Source organism: Anolis sagrei, chromosome 3 (assembly GCF_037176765.1).
Source record: "Anolis sagrei isolate rAnoSag1 chromosome 3, rAnoSag1.mat, whole genome shotgun sequence".
NCBI lineage: Eukaryota > Metazoa > Chordata > Lepidosauria > Squamata > Dactyloidae > Anolis > Anolis sagrei.
This window is the reverse complement of record NC_090023.1, coordinates 83,287,990-83,301,920: the sequence shown is the minus strand read 5'-3', so window position 1 is coordinate 83,301,920 and position 13,931 is coordinate 83,287,990.

The window sequence follows — 13,931 nt, the reverse complement described above, 5'->3', positions numbered from 1 at the left end:
AACCCTATGAATATAAATTCAGGGTCGGATTTATAATGTGCTTTTTTAAAACTTGTATTTTTAAATGTTTTATACTTATTCAAAATTACTTTATAAATGTAACATATTTTAATTTACTATGGAAATTTGGTTTTGTTTCTATTATATTGTACAGTGAATCCTCCATATTTGCTGCTGTTAGGGAACCTAGACGCACACAAAAGTGGGAAAACAATGAAAAGAAACATGGGGTTTTTTTTTTTACTTCTCTCAAAATCCCTGGGTTCTCCAAAGCGATTCTGTACACAACTTTCATCATTCTATTTTTCACGTCCATTGGAAGTTGACCTGAAAACCTCTAAAGGAGTACTAAAAATCCAGGGGACCAAATTCTCCCAACTCCTGCAAAGACTCCAATGTCCAGGATAAAATCTATTTTTTATCTTTTGATATTAATACACTCTAAAACTTACCAGTTGTTAACAGTTTTTGAAATGGGTTTAGAACTTGAAAGAGCAGTTTCCATCCCATCCCATTCAAAGTTCATTATTGTGGGGCTTTAGCCAAGTACATCTTTGATGGATCACAAACCAGATGCAGGTCTTGTGTGAGATGACCTGATTGAAAAGCTCATTGCAGGTAAGTATATACAATAAACTACAATTAAATTACCAACCATCTTTAGACCTCTTGCTCTATTTCAAATGAGGTTGATGATTTAGGATTCTCCTAACTTAAAACAAAAGGTGAGCAGGCATCTATGTGCCTTTTACCTGTTTTGTCTTATTCCCAATTCTGCTTTGACTTTATGGGAAACTGTTGACTCATGTTGGAAAGAGCAATAGCTTAGACCCTCACAGCTCCAAAAGCTGCTACAGTAATCCCACGTGAGATAGATTTACTAGGGATGTGAGATCCATTTTTTTAAATGGTTCAAAACTCATTACAAAACTGGGGGTGCTAAAGTATAGTTAGTGAAAATATTGTTACTATAACAAGCATAACAAAATTTCGTTACTATTTTGTTATAGTAATTGTACATAATTACTATAATTGGGGAAACTTCAAGGATTCCTTTTGCCCTCATTTTTACAGCTATGGGGGTGAAACTTGCTATAATAGTAGAACACATTTAGCCCAGCAAATTTCAGAATGTTTCACTTATCCACAGATTGTTGGGGAGTTTTCAGAGTTTTTATAAACAACTTCTTTTAATAATAAAGAAAATATGTTCCTAGTTTGAAAGCATCATTTCCTGTTTAATTGTGTAGTCCTTTCTTTGAAAGTAGTAGTTCTATACCAGGAGCTTTGTTTTTGCAAACAAAACTAAGAGAACTAATGAAAAAAATGCACACCTGTAGGGTTTACCTGTGTATTATCACTTTGGAGTGTGTGCATGTGCATAATTCCAGAAATATAGGCTATGATGTTTCATTTTCAGCTAACTTATCAGCATAAAGAATTGGTTTACAAAGAAATTGTGCCAAAATGATATAAAAAAAACTCCCCAGCTGCAGCCTGGCTAACCCAAATGTCTTTCATATGCGAATCTGGCCTTCTCCTTGATTGGTTGGGTCATGTGCATTTCTTCAATAGCTGCTGATGAATAGAGAATGTGGCATACGGAAAACATGCCTGCTACAACACTGGCAAAACGTGTGTTCATATCTGGAGAGCCTGTTTCATTGTAGATGTTCTCGATGACGAGCCAGTGAAGACCCAATGCTTGGAATTCCTGGAGCAAAATGGGTCCCTCCAAGATAAATATTCATTGCACAGGAACCTGATGTCTTTGCTTCTATTGTACAATCTGTGGCTATAAGTTTCATGTTGATTGCCATGTGGAACATTTTCAAGAATGTAAAAAATGTAGCAAATTTCTGAAATTTCCAGAAATTGACAGAGGGCTTTCATGCAGCCCCAGGATTTAGTTGCTCATACAGAGCAAGAAGCAACAGTAGCCCTCAGCAAAGGATCCTTAATATTTCCACTCACATTGACATATGTAAGCTTCGGGCAGCCACACTATATAATGGGCTTCCTAAAGACTTCTTGATCAGATTGACACTGGGCCTTTACTGTCCTTACCAGCCTGTGGCTGTGTTCAGAATTTATCATGGCACCAATGATTCCTGACTGAAGATGGATCAGTTCGGTGGTGATATATTCTGCAGCACCTCCAAGTTTAGAAAGAAAATGTTTACATACAAGAAGATTGTTGGTAATCAATTACCTTTTGTATGTAATGAGAGCTGAAGGGGCAATTCGAATTTAAAAATGCGAAGGTGGAATAAAGTTGGTTTATTGATGTCACTAAATTAATTTAGTTAATTCTAAAGGAACTTCAGGGTATTGAAAAGCATTTTGACAAGAGTTGAGTTTGATACCTTATCATTCCTCAAGTTCTTTTCAAAAATGAAAAAAAGAAATAAGTCACACAGTTTAGATATTGTAATGTGAGAGAAAAACCAATAAATTGTCATCATAACATCAAGTAGTGAGAATGAATTCATTGTAGAAAGGAATTTTCTAGGCTCTTCCCAAACTTCATGGGGGAATGTATAGAAGTAAATAATCCAAGGTCATTATGTCAAAATAGCACATGCTGCCTTATGCCAATACTTTTTGTCATCCTGTCCTTCCAGTGCAGAATTACTGAATTAACTGGCAAAGGCTGCCCAAGGTTTCAGGCACAGAATGTCATTTGTATCATCTGGCCCTACTGGATCTGAAGGCCCTCTGAATGAAAGGATATACATCCATTAAATGGCTTTCAAAGAATTTCCATTTTTCTTCAAGAGTTCTCTATGCCTGTTGTTACTCTTTTTGGCACGATATCATAAATGCAAATTATGTCCCTTGCATCACATTGTATTCAATTGCATTGTTTTAACTATTATTGTACATTAATATTATTGTACACTGAGTATTTCTAATGCACACCATTAAAATAAAATTGTAGAAGATATAAATAAATTAAATATTTGGGTTGATGATCAACCCTGAAATAATGGCATTGGATGAAATAAGGATCACATTATTTGCCTTATTAACTGTTTAAGAGTAAAATATGGAAAACTTCCTAGAAGGGGAGAGAACCTGGTTGGGCTCTTGGCTTGGGCAGGTGCCTACCCAAGATGAAACCTTCCAAGTCTCCCCTTGGCAAAAAATATCTAACTTCAAGGGCAAGCCATTATTTTGGTATTTATCACCTCAAACGGTCATATTTTAGAAGGTAGACCTAGGGAATTCCCCCTTGCAAAGAGAGAGAGACAACCCCGCACACCCCAATGGTAAGCCCCTTCCAAATTCCCAGACTCCATAGCCCCAAGATGCATTTCAACTCTACACTCAGATAGTGCCAAAATGTACAACAATTTTTGATTTTCTCACCCCCAAACTTTCTAGTGAAACCTATTTAAAGACACTACTCTGAGACAATTCCCCATGGATAGTATGGGGTAGCTGACTGGGGGAGGGGGTACAGGGGGCTGGAAGAGGAGGAGAAAAATCCTACCCAGCTCCAATAGGCAACCAGATGAAACTCGTACTGTGCCAAGAGTAGGAGGGTGACTCAAAAAAGAGCACAAAGAGGTCCAAAGGAGGGTAGCAAAGGCTTATAAAACTTCTGTCCCCACTTCACATGTTCCCTGCCTCAGCAGTCACATATGCAGGCAGTTAAACTGTGATCAATATCCAGGGAGGCTATCAAAAGCACTTCCTCACTTGCAGTACCCACAGCTATGTGGTCTTTAGTGCAAATAGTGTGAAAAAGTGATAATGGTTATGCTAACTAGAATTTTCTTAGAGTTGCATCTCAAAATATGGCTTTCCAAGCTCATTTGTTTCCTCTTTGTAAATCAAGACATGTCTACCACATTAATGTTACTCCAACTTGTAATCAATAACAAATATATGTCAATGTTTGGGTTTTTAATGCTCAGTTCCATACTTGCTACTGGGAAATACCAGGAGGCTGTTACACCCAATAACTTTAACGATTTACTACTGCCACCATTTCAAACAACAGTTGATACAGAAAACAAAATACAATTGCTCCAAAACCTCTCTCTCTCTCTCTCTCTCTCTCTCTCTATCTATATATATATATATATATATATATATATATATATATATATATGCTCTATCATGGTGAACAACTCTTCAATCCTTTTTAGAATATTAACATTATTCAACAAAGATCTATTCAGGGGGTCTTTTCTCTCCACAAGGCAATAAAATATTGATAAAGTGTAAAATGCTTTATGAAAATATGTTTAATTTGAAAAAAAATATGTACCTAGTAATGTACTGTGACTGTATCAATTAATTGGGGGCGAGTTAGGTGATACAGTTACAAGAGGCATTGATTTGTTCATTGCTTACAAGATAGGCAGAAGGAATATTACTACCACAGGTGGGTTAAGACCTTCTTCTGCTCACAGGCATTTGGTGGTAGGATATTGGGAGGTTGTAGGTGGTATTGAAGTGAGAGGCTGTGAGGTTTAAAGGCTATTTTAAGTGTATTTATTACATTTTAATCTGTTTTTACCACACTGTATTATTTAATTGTTTTTAACTTTTGTGTTGTGCTTCTTAAACTTGACTAAAATGTGGGATTGCAAGCCGCCCTGAGTCCCCACGGGGAGAAAAGTGGGGTATAAATAAATTAATAATAATAATAATAATAATAATAATAATAATAATAATAATAATGCAAGGTAGGCATAGTCAAGAACTGATGATGGCCCGAATTACAATGCAGTTTTCTTCTGTTAACATGTCTTATCCCAAGTTGGTCATGATGTACTACAATGAAAATGAGCCCAACTGTAAAGGTAAGTGAAGTCTCATTTTTGCAAGTGATAGTTACACACTCCATAAATGAATAGTTGAACTTTTATATTTACAAATGAAAAAACATTCCATATAATTGTGTATGATGTTGGCTAATTTTAACCAGCTATCTTTATCAAATATGTTTTACTTCTTTAGTCTAAATCAAAGACCATTCATTTATGAGATATGATTTTTCCCCTCCTTAGCCTGCATCATACAATTCATTTATGAGATCTGACTTGATAGAAGGACAATGTGTAGTACAGAATGCAAGGATGACAGGTCCCTCAATCTTCCCTGTCACATTCTTTATAAATGATTTGGTCAAGGCTACAGAACTATAATGTCTTATCTATAATATGATAGAAAAAACTGAATTGTGTTCTGCTGTGTTTGAACTACACAATTCACTCAAGTAGCTAACCATAGGGTTTCCCTCCCACCCCAGAAGTGAAAGCTCCACTGTATGTTTATAATTTTTATATATTCATTGAAACTTAGACTCCTATTATCTTAGATATAAAATGCTAAAATAAATTGATGTTCCTTGTGATAGAGATCAAACGTATTAGCATTTTGCTTAAGTTTAACTATTGTATCCAATGACTGTTTGTCCCTGACATTGTGATTGAAAATCCAGTAAGAAGAAAAATAAATGAACAATAGGGAAAGTGATTCTTTGAGTAACATGCAAAGAAAAAGAAATAGGTCATGTGAACTGAAACCTATACTTGCATAGACATGTCCTGGGTTCATATGTAAGTTGCAGAAACTAGTGACAATGACCCTAGTTCTTTCCATCTTGCTTACAACTTTACATTGGAAATCTAATGGAGAAGCAGGGGGAATATGTTTGTTTCCTTTTTATAATCATGATAGTGAAGTTTTGTATGCCTTTACATAGGAAATGCAGATAAAGATGGGGATTTCTTCCTTCAACAGTTGTGCTTCTACTGAAGCAAGATACCCAAAAGAGAGAGATGCGTTTTGTGTGCAGAAGATTTGAGGCTAAGTCTTTGACATCTCCAGCTATAGGAATCTGAAAGCTGATAAGAAAGGATCATGCAGTTGCCATTGACAATTGGGTGCAGTCTCAAGGGCTGTTTCATTGACATCCCTAACCATTCTTAGTAACTCATTTAACTTTTGCTTAACCAGCAATGAGAGAGTAGGGGCATGGTGGCCTAGCCACTCCAAACACTAATCATTCTTCCCTATGAAAACAAGTGAACTGTCAGGACAATGGAGATCATCAAATTCTGCTTTTATTCATGCATATTTATTTCCAGATTGAAGATATATAGAGACTCAACAAGACAGGAGGAAAGCAGGAGCATGCATAAGTATGCATGTACTCAGTCAGGCATCCAATCACTCATTCCCTCTAATCTCTGCTAAGAGTTTGATTTTTCTTTTCTGATAGTACTTCACAAATTAGAGAGTAAAGGAGGTGATGTGTGTCAACATTCTCAACAACCTTGGTTGGCCCCAGGTTTTCCTCAGATATTAGTCTTTTAAAGTACCCACATAGTTCATTAACTGCTGTGGATACATTTTATGGCATCCTGTAATACATAATTTCATAAGAGGATTCTCTGCCAGACAGTTTTAGAACCTCCCATAAGAGATAACATTTCATTTTCTTTAAACATTAAGAGATCTTCCATTTTCTGGGAGCTATACATGCAGTGGGTACCTGCAGCTTGACTCTGCCTGGCACACCTCTCCCACCACTGACCAAATTCTGCCTGCTGCTGCTAAATAGGAGAGGGAGCAAAGGGGAAAGAGAGAACCAAGTTGTAGGGACTATGGTTCTCCTGTTCCCATTGCCATTCTCCATACACAGATAAGTGGAAAAAATAACTACACTCTGTAATTCCTGGCTACATAGCCTGGTTTTCATCCTTGAAATGTTGGCTATTATATCACTCTGTATCTGTGCCCACACTAATAGGGACGAGCTCATGTGACTCCAGATTAGGAATCTCTTTGTTACAAGCCAACCCTTCAGAAAGATTACAGAGGCCAGAAACCAAAAAAACTAACACATCTCAGGAATAAAAACACCAGCCCATCAAGGAATCGGGTGTCCGCTAAAGGCATTGCCTACTTCTCTGATGACCTGGTTACTTAGCTGCTTTGTTTGCTGTGCTCTGAGCTTCTTTTACTCTGCGATTGGTCAGGGCCATGTCGACCCAGCAGAAACAGCCCTTTCTTGGTAATCAGCTAGAAGTCAAATGTCAACAAGCTCCCCAAAGCAGTCTGCACTGCTGAACTGGACAGTAGTGTAGGCTCAGCATTCTCTGACAAAGATTGTACATTTAGAGGCAGTGTCTCTGCCAACATATTTATGGGAGGTGAAGGAGAGTATTTATCTGCCTGGCTGCTTCCCCACAGCACAATGACAGCTGAGGGGCAAGGAGGGAGGAGATGCTGCCTGATACAGCTTTGTCTCCTTGTCTACTGATTGACTACCGGGGTTCAACCAGGCTCGTACTAGTTGCTCCTGAACACTGAGTGAAGATCATAGAATCATAGAATCATAGAATCAAAGAGTTGGAAGAGACCTCATGGGCCATCCAGTCCAACCCCCTGCCAAGAAGCAGGAATATTGCATTCAAATCACCCCTGACAGATGGCCATCCAGCCTCTGTTTAAAAGATTCCAAAGAAGGAGCCTCCACCACACTCCGGGGCAGAGAGTTCCACTGCTGAACGGCTCTCACAGTCAGGAAGTTCTTCCTCATGTTCAGATGGAATCTCCTCTCCTGTAGTTTGAAGCCATTGTTCCGCGTCCTAGTCTCCAAGGAAGCAGAAAACAAGCTTGCTCCCTCCTCCCTGTGGCTTCCTCTCACATATTTATACATGGCTATCATATCTCCTCTCAGCCTTCTCTTCTTCAGGCTAAACATGCCCAGTTCCCTAAGCCGCTCCTCATAGGGCTTGTTCTCCAGACCCTTGATCATTTTAGTCGCCCTCCTCTGGACACATTCCAGCTTGTCAATATCTCTCTTGAATTGTGGCGCCCAGAATTGGACACAATATTCCAGGTGTGGTCTAACCAAAGCAGAATAGAGGGGTAGCATTACTTCCTTAGATCTAGACACTATGCTCCTCTTGATGCAGGCCAAAATCCCATTGGCTTTTTTTGCCGCCACATCACATTGTTGGCTCATGTTTAACTTGTTGTCCACGAGGACTCCAAGATCTTTTTCACACGTACTGCTCTCGAGCCAGGCGTCACCCATTCTGTATCTTTGCATTTCGTTTTTTCTGCCAAAGTGGAGTATCTTGCATTTGTCACTGTTGAACTTCATTTTGTTAGTTTTGGCCCATCTCTCTAATCTGTCAAGATCGTTTTGAATTCTGCTCCTGTCCTCTGGACTATTGGCTATCCCTCCCAATTTGGTGTCGTCTGCAAACTTGATGATCATGCCTTCTAGCCCTTCATCTAAGTCATTAATAAAGATGTTGAACAGGACCGGGCCCAGGACGGAACCCTGCGGCACTCCACTTGTCACTTCTTTCCAAGATGAAGAGGAAGCATTAGTGAGCACTCTCTGTGTTCGTCCACTTAACCAATTCCAGATCCACCTCACCGTAGTTTTGCCTAGCCCACATTGGACTAGTTTCCTTGCCAGAAGGTCATGGGGGACCTTGTCGAAGGCCTTACTGAAATCCAGGTACGCTACATCCACGGCATTCCCTGCATCTACCCAGCTTGTAGCTCTATCGAAGAAAGAGATCAGATTAGTCTGACATGACTTGTTTTTGATAAATCCATGTTGACTATTAGCGATGACTGCATTTGTTTCTAAGTGTTTGCAGACCACTTCCTTAACAATCTTTTCCAGAATCTTGCCCGGTATCGACGTGAGGCTGACCGGACGGTAGTTGTTTGGGTCATCCTTTTTTCCCTTCTTGAAGATTGGGACCACATTGGCCCTCCTCCAATCTGCTGGAACTTCTCCCGTTCTCCAAGAACTCTCAAAGATGGTTGCCAATGGTTCCGAAATGACTTCCGCTAGTTCCTTCAATACTCTGGGGTGTAGTTGATCTGGCCCTGGGGACTTGAACTCATTAAGAGCGGCCAGGTATTCCTGAACGACTTCTTTCCCAATTTGGGGTTGGATGTCCTCCAAACCCTCATCCACTCCATCTTGCTGAGGTTGAAGACTCTCTTTTTGTGAGAAGACCGAGGCAAAGAAGGCATTAAGTAGTTCTGCCTTTTCCCTATCCCCTGTCAGCATTGCCCCATCTTCTCCTCGAAGAGGTCCTATCGCCTCCTTGTTTTTCCTTTTTCTACTGACATAAGAATAGAAGCCCTTTTTATTGTTTTTAATGTCCCTGGCAAGTCTGAGCTCGTTTTTTGCTTTAGCCTTGCGGACCTTTTCCCTACAGGTGTTGGCTATTTGTTTGAATTCTTCTTTGGTGATTTCTCCCTTTTTCCACTTCTTGTGCATGTCTCTTTTGTGTCTTAGCACAGTTAGAAGTTCTTTGGACATCCATTCTGGCTTCTTTGCACTTGTCCTATTTTTTCTCTTTGTTGGCACAGTTTGCAATTGCGCCTTGAGTATTTCACTCTTGAGAAATTCCCATCCATCCGTAACTCCCTTGTCTTTTAGTATCTGTGTCCACGGAATGCTGCTCAGCGTTTCCTTCATTTTTTGGAAATCAGCTCTCCTAAAGTCCAAAATGCGGGTTTGACTTGTCTTAGTTTCGGCCTTCCTTTGTACCTCAAATTGCAGGAGCACGTGGTCACTTGCCCCTAAGGATCCTACCACTTCGACCGCATCGATCAGGTCCTCCGCATTTGTTAAGATGAGATCAAGAGTAGTCAATCCCCTTGTTGCTTCTTCTACCTTCTGGACCATGAAATTGTCTGCAAGGCAAGCGAGGAATTTGTTGGACCTTGTACTCTTGGCCGAGTTTGTTTTCCAGCAAATATCGGGATAGTTGAAATCGCCCATGACTACTACATCTCTTCTCTGTGCCTGTTTGGTCAACTGTTGGCAGAAGACTTCATCAAGTTCTTCCTCCTGGCTTGGGGGTCTGTAGTAGACGCCTACAACGACATCTTTTTGAGTCCCAGTTCCCTTGATTCTTATCCAGATGATTTCAAGCTGGTTTCCCAGATTGCTGTCTTGAATCTCTTCTGTAGCATAAGAGTTTTTGACATATAAGGCTACTCCGCCTCCTCTCCCCTTTGTTCGGGGAGATGAAGAAACCCTCTATCTCCCACCTGGCCTGATACTGTTTCTTCCTCTTTTAGTACTCAAGAGAAGACATTAACGCCCACATATATTGATGAAGCTGATCAGCAACTGGAGAGATGGAGGAGCACCCAGACACACCCCAATTATTGTTGCCCACTAGGATGGGAACCTTTTGGAAGAAAGTACTGGATATCTTTATTCTGGTTGTTCCCAAAAGTTCAAACATATACGTAAATCCCAGTTACACCTGCATATGTTCTCAAGACTTTCTGTCCAGTTATCAGGAACAATGTGGAAAATGTGGAGCAGGAAGGGAAGCGTTTTAGCTTAAAACTTTATCTGCTTTTCTAAAGTCCTAGCCATACCCACTCTGTATTCTCTGGTGCTTGCTGTGTTCTTCAATTGTCCAATAAACCATTCCCTGTGAGGCAATAGCAAGATTTGAAGGTGATGTTTTCACCTGTTGATCCTCTTTTTACTGACTCTGCTTCTCCTTAAGCAACTTCTTCAGTGTGTCACTATGTGCTTCTCTCCGACAAGCTAAAAGCCAAGGAAAACAATTCAGACACGTGGATTACAATTTCAGTTCCAAGTCACAAAAGGCCCTTTTGGTGGCCTAAGGTGCTGAACATTTTCAGGTGCTTTTAAGGAGCATCTAAAAGTCACATAGGGTGGAATAAAATAATCATGGCAACTGGACGATGCCAGAAAATGTTGCTCTTACCAAATAAACTCTGTACAGTCCAACCTATCTCCCTTAAGAAGTCCTTCATCGCAGAACACATTGCATGATCCAAGTTTTCAAATGATGCCATCTGTGTAGCTAGCCATTTACTTTCAATATTCTGCTCTCTTCCTAGGCAATGACCTTCAACACAAAAGACTGACAAAAACACCACCTGTGCCCCAAGGTCCTTCATCTTCTTAATCAGAGCTTTTTACAGTCACTTGTTATACATTGAGAGATGTGTCTGGCAGTATCTTTTGTTCCTCTGTGGATCAGCAGAAAGTAATAATGGGTGGCAGAATCGTGTTCAGTCTCAGCAAGCATTATGCTTAATTCCTAAATATTGTCTGTCTGATTAAAGTATTTGTTAATTGCCTCCTTATCCAGCAAGGTTTGCAAAGCAATGCAATAGGAAATAAACTTGCCAGGATGGTCCCTTTGTGTCTCTATCTCTCTCAGAAAATAATCAGTCACAATCACCATATACATCTCCTTTCTCAGAGCAGCAATAGGATTTTTATTTTTTTCATTTTTATCTATTTCTAAAGTCTGTTTCCTGCTCTTTTATACTGAGGTACTGGTTCTCATTGAAGTGTAGCAGAATTGTTTTCACAGACCCCAGAGTGGCAGAGAAAGTATTACACATACCACATAGGCCAAGAAGGTTGAGGAAGCTGTGAAATTGAATCCCTTCTCACACATTTTCAGTCTGAAGTATACTAAATAACCAAGTACTAATATTAAGACAGTTGTTGTCCTCCAGGAATAATAAAGCTTGCCTACAGTCTGTCTCATTCACACTTTCTTGAGAGTAAGTTTTACTGAACACATGGAGGTGTTCTGGGAATCTGTTTATTTAGGGAGGCTGCAATGAAAATTAATGAGAAGAGTAATTTGCCCTGTCCTTGCAAATAGGCAACAGTAATAGCAGCCTGCTATTACTGCAATGTTGATCCCCCCTCCCCCCCCCCACCGCCTTTAAAATAATTCTTGGGTTATTGTGGATATTATTTGCACAGCTCTAGAGATACAGAAGAGTACCTACCTAATATTATGGTGCTCCCTTAATGTGTGAAGCATTCTTGTCAGAGCATTAATGTCTGTGGCATTCTTCTCTGTACCTTTCTCTCACATCTTGTCTTCTTTTTTTTTTCTGTGAAGTTGTTCTTTCTTATCAAGCTGGGATACCTGCTTTCATGTACTGCAAGTGTAAGGTGGGGTGATTTTTACATCTTAAGGTGAAAAATAAAACATAGAATAAAGATGTGAAGAATTTTTTTGCTTGCAGTTCCCAGAATCCCCCACAGAGATTCTTGAAGTTGGAATTCAAAACAAAATAGTAAACTTTCAAAGCTCTGCTACTGTGAAAGTTCTTGCCAGCTGTATTTTGTGTAGACATTCATGTTACCTTCCTGGGCAGCCCCACAAACCTTTCCATGCCAAGCTTCCTTCTTTGATGCTCCCATTCACTTGCTCTGGATTCAGAAGTTCCTGGACCTGACAGGTTTCTCATAAAACTGCCCTGCAAATAGCACAGTGACCCATCTAAAGCAGCAGAAACCCCTAATTTCAGGACCATGTGCCAACAGTACTGGATAATGAGACGTTCCAGATAATCAGGGGCTCAGTGTTGCAAGGAAAGTTGTTGTTTGCCTCCTCTTCTTCCCCATCCAGTTCTAAATCTCCTGATGTTTCTGCTACCATGTGAATTTTTTGTGTTGCTTGAATAAAATTGCACAATAGCAGGGGTTTAGTTACAAAAGGCTGCAAACAAAAGGCTGCAAACATAATATGAGATAAAAAGGTACATGCTACTATCAAGTTTACATTTGCTTTATTGGAAGGCTGGTGTGGTTTAATGATTTGAGTTTTGAACTCTATTTTGTCACGTCAGGAGTGACATGAGAAACTGCAAGTCACTCCTGACTGCGCCCCCAGTGGCAAAGTGGGTTAAACCCCTGTGCCGGCAGGACTGAAGACCGACAGGTCGCAGGTTGAAATCCAGGGAGACCACGGATGCGCTCCCTCTATCAGCTCCATCTCCCCATGTGGGGAGATGAGAGAAGCCTCCCACAAGGATAGTAAAACATCAAAATATCTGGGTGTCCCCTGGGCAACATCCTTGCAGATGACCAATTCTCTCATGCCAGAAGTGACTTGCAGTTTCTCAAGTCGCTCCTGACACGACAAAAAAAAATAGGACAGGTACATGGCACCAATCTTCTCAGTGGACAAATTGCATAGAAAACAACCTTTTCTTATTGCTTCTTCTATTTCTAGCTTGAATTTTTTTAACTATAATTTCCACACTCCCCCAGGCAACATTGTCCAAAAGAACACTTCCAAACTGTGCTCCAACTTCCTGAAAAAAACTCTGTTTGTTTCACCAGTTTGCTTGATCAAGTCTGATGCCTCCCTGGGAACAGCTGACTTTGTAGAACTGTGTCAGTAAGAAAGAACATATAATACTGTAATAGACAGATGAATAATCTGACCTGGTATAGGTGGATTCTTCTATACCCTTTGTTTCCTCAGAAGTGCATGAAGTTAAAATGAAAATGTTAAAGAAGTTCATACTGATTCACCAACTTGCATTCAGTAGGAGGTGATGCTTGCATTCTTTCCTAGCAGCTACATAACTGGCTTCTTCACTGTTTTGTTTCCTTTGGTTTCCTCAGCAAAATTTACTGACATTGCCAGAAGTAAAGTGAATAACAGCAGAGGTAAACAGTTGCCACTGGAGAGTTCACTTCATGATTCAAGGAAAATGCTTCTATGCACATTGTGAAAGGACAGTTTGTGGCTTTCTACAAGCTCATACTTGTCCACTGCTGTGTAGTGCATTCAAGAATATTTCTTTAGTTAGGTATTGCTTCCCTTTCTTTTTTGAAAAAAAAAGAGGAAAAAAAAGAAATCACTCTGGATTTTATTGTGTCAATCTAGTACAAAACTGGAGATAGATTAAAGCCCCCCTCAGTTCCAAAGATAAGAAAGAGCACAAGCTTTGAACTGTATAGCAATGCAGGGGAGGTATTAAGTTGATATCACATGGGAAAACAGGATGAACAAAGAAATATGGGTAAAGCCAAGGTGAAGGGCATCTTCAAGATGATATAAAAGCTACAATTACAATAGATTGCTATACGCTCGAAGGTAGAGATAGAAGATGAA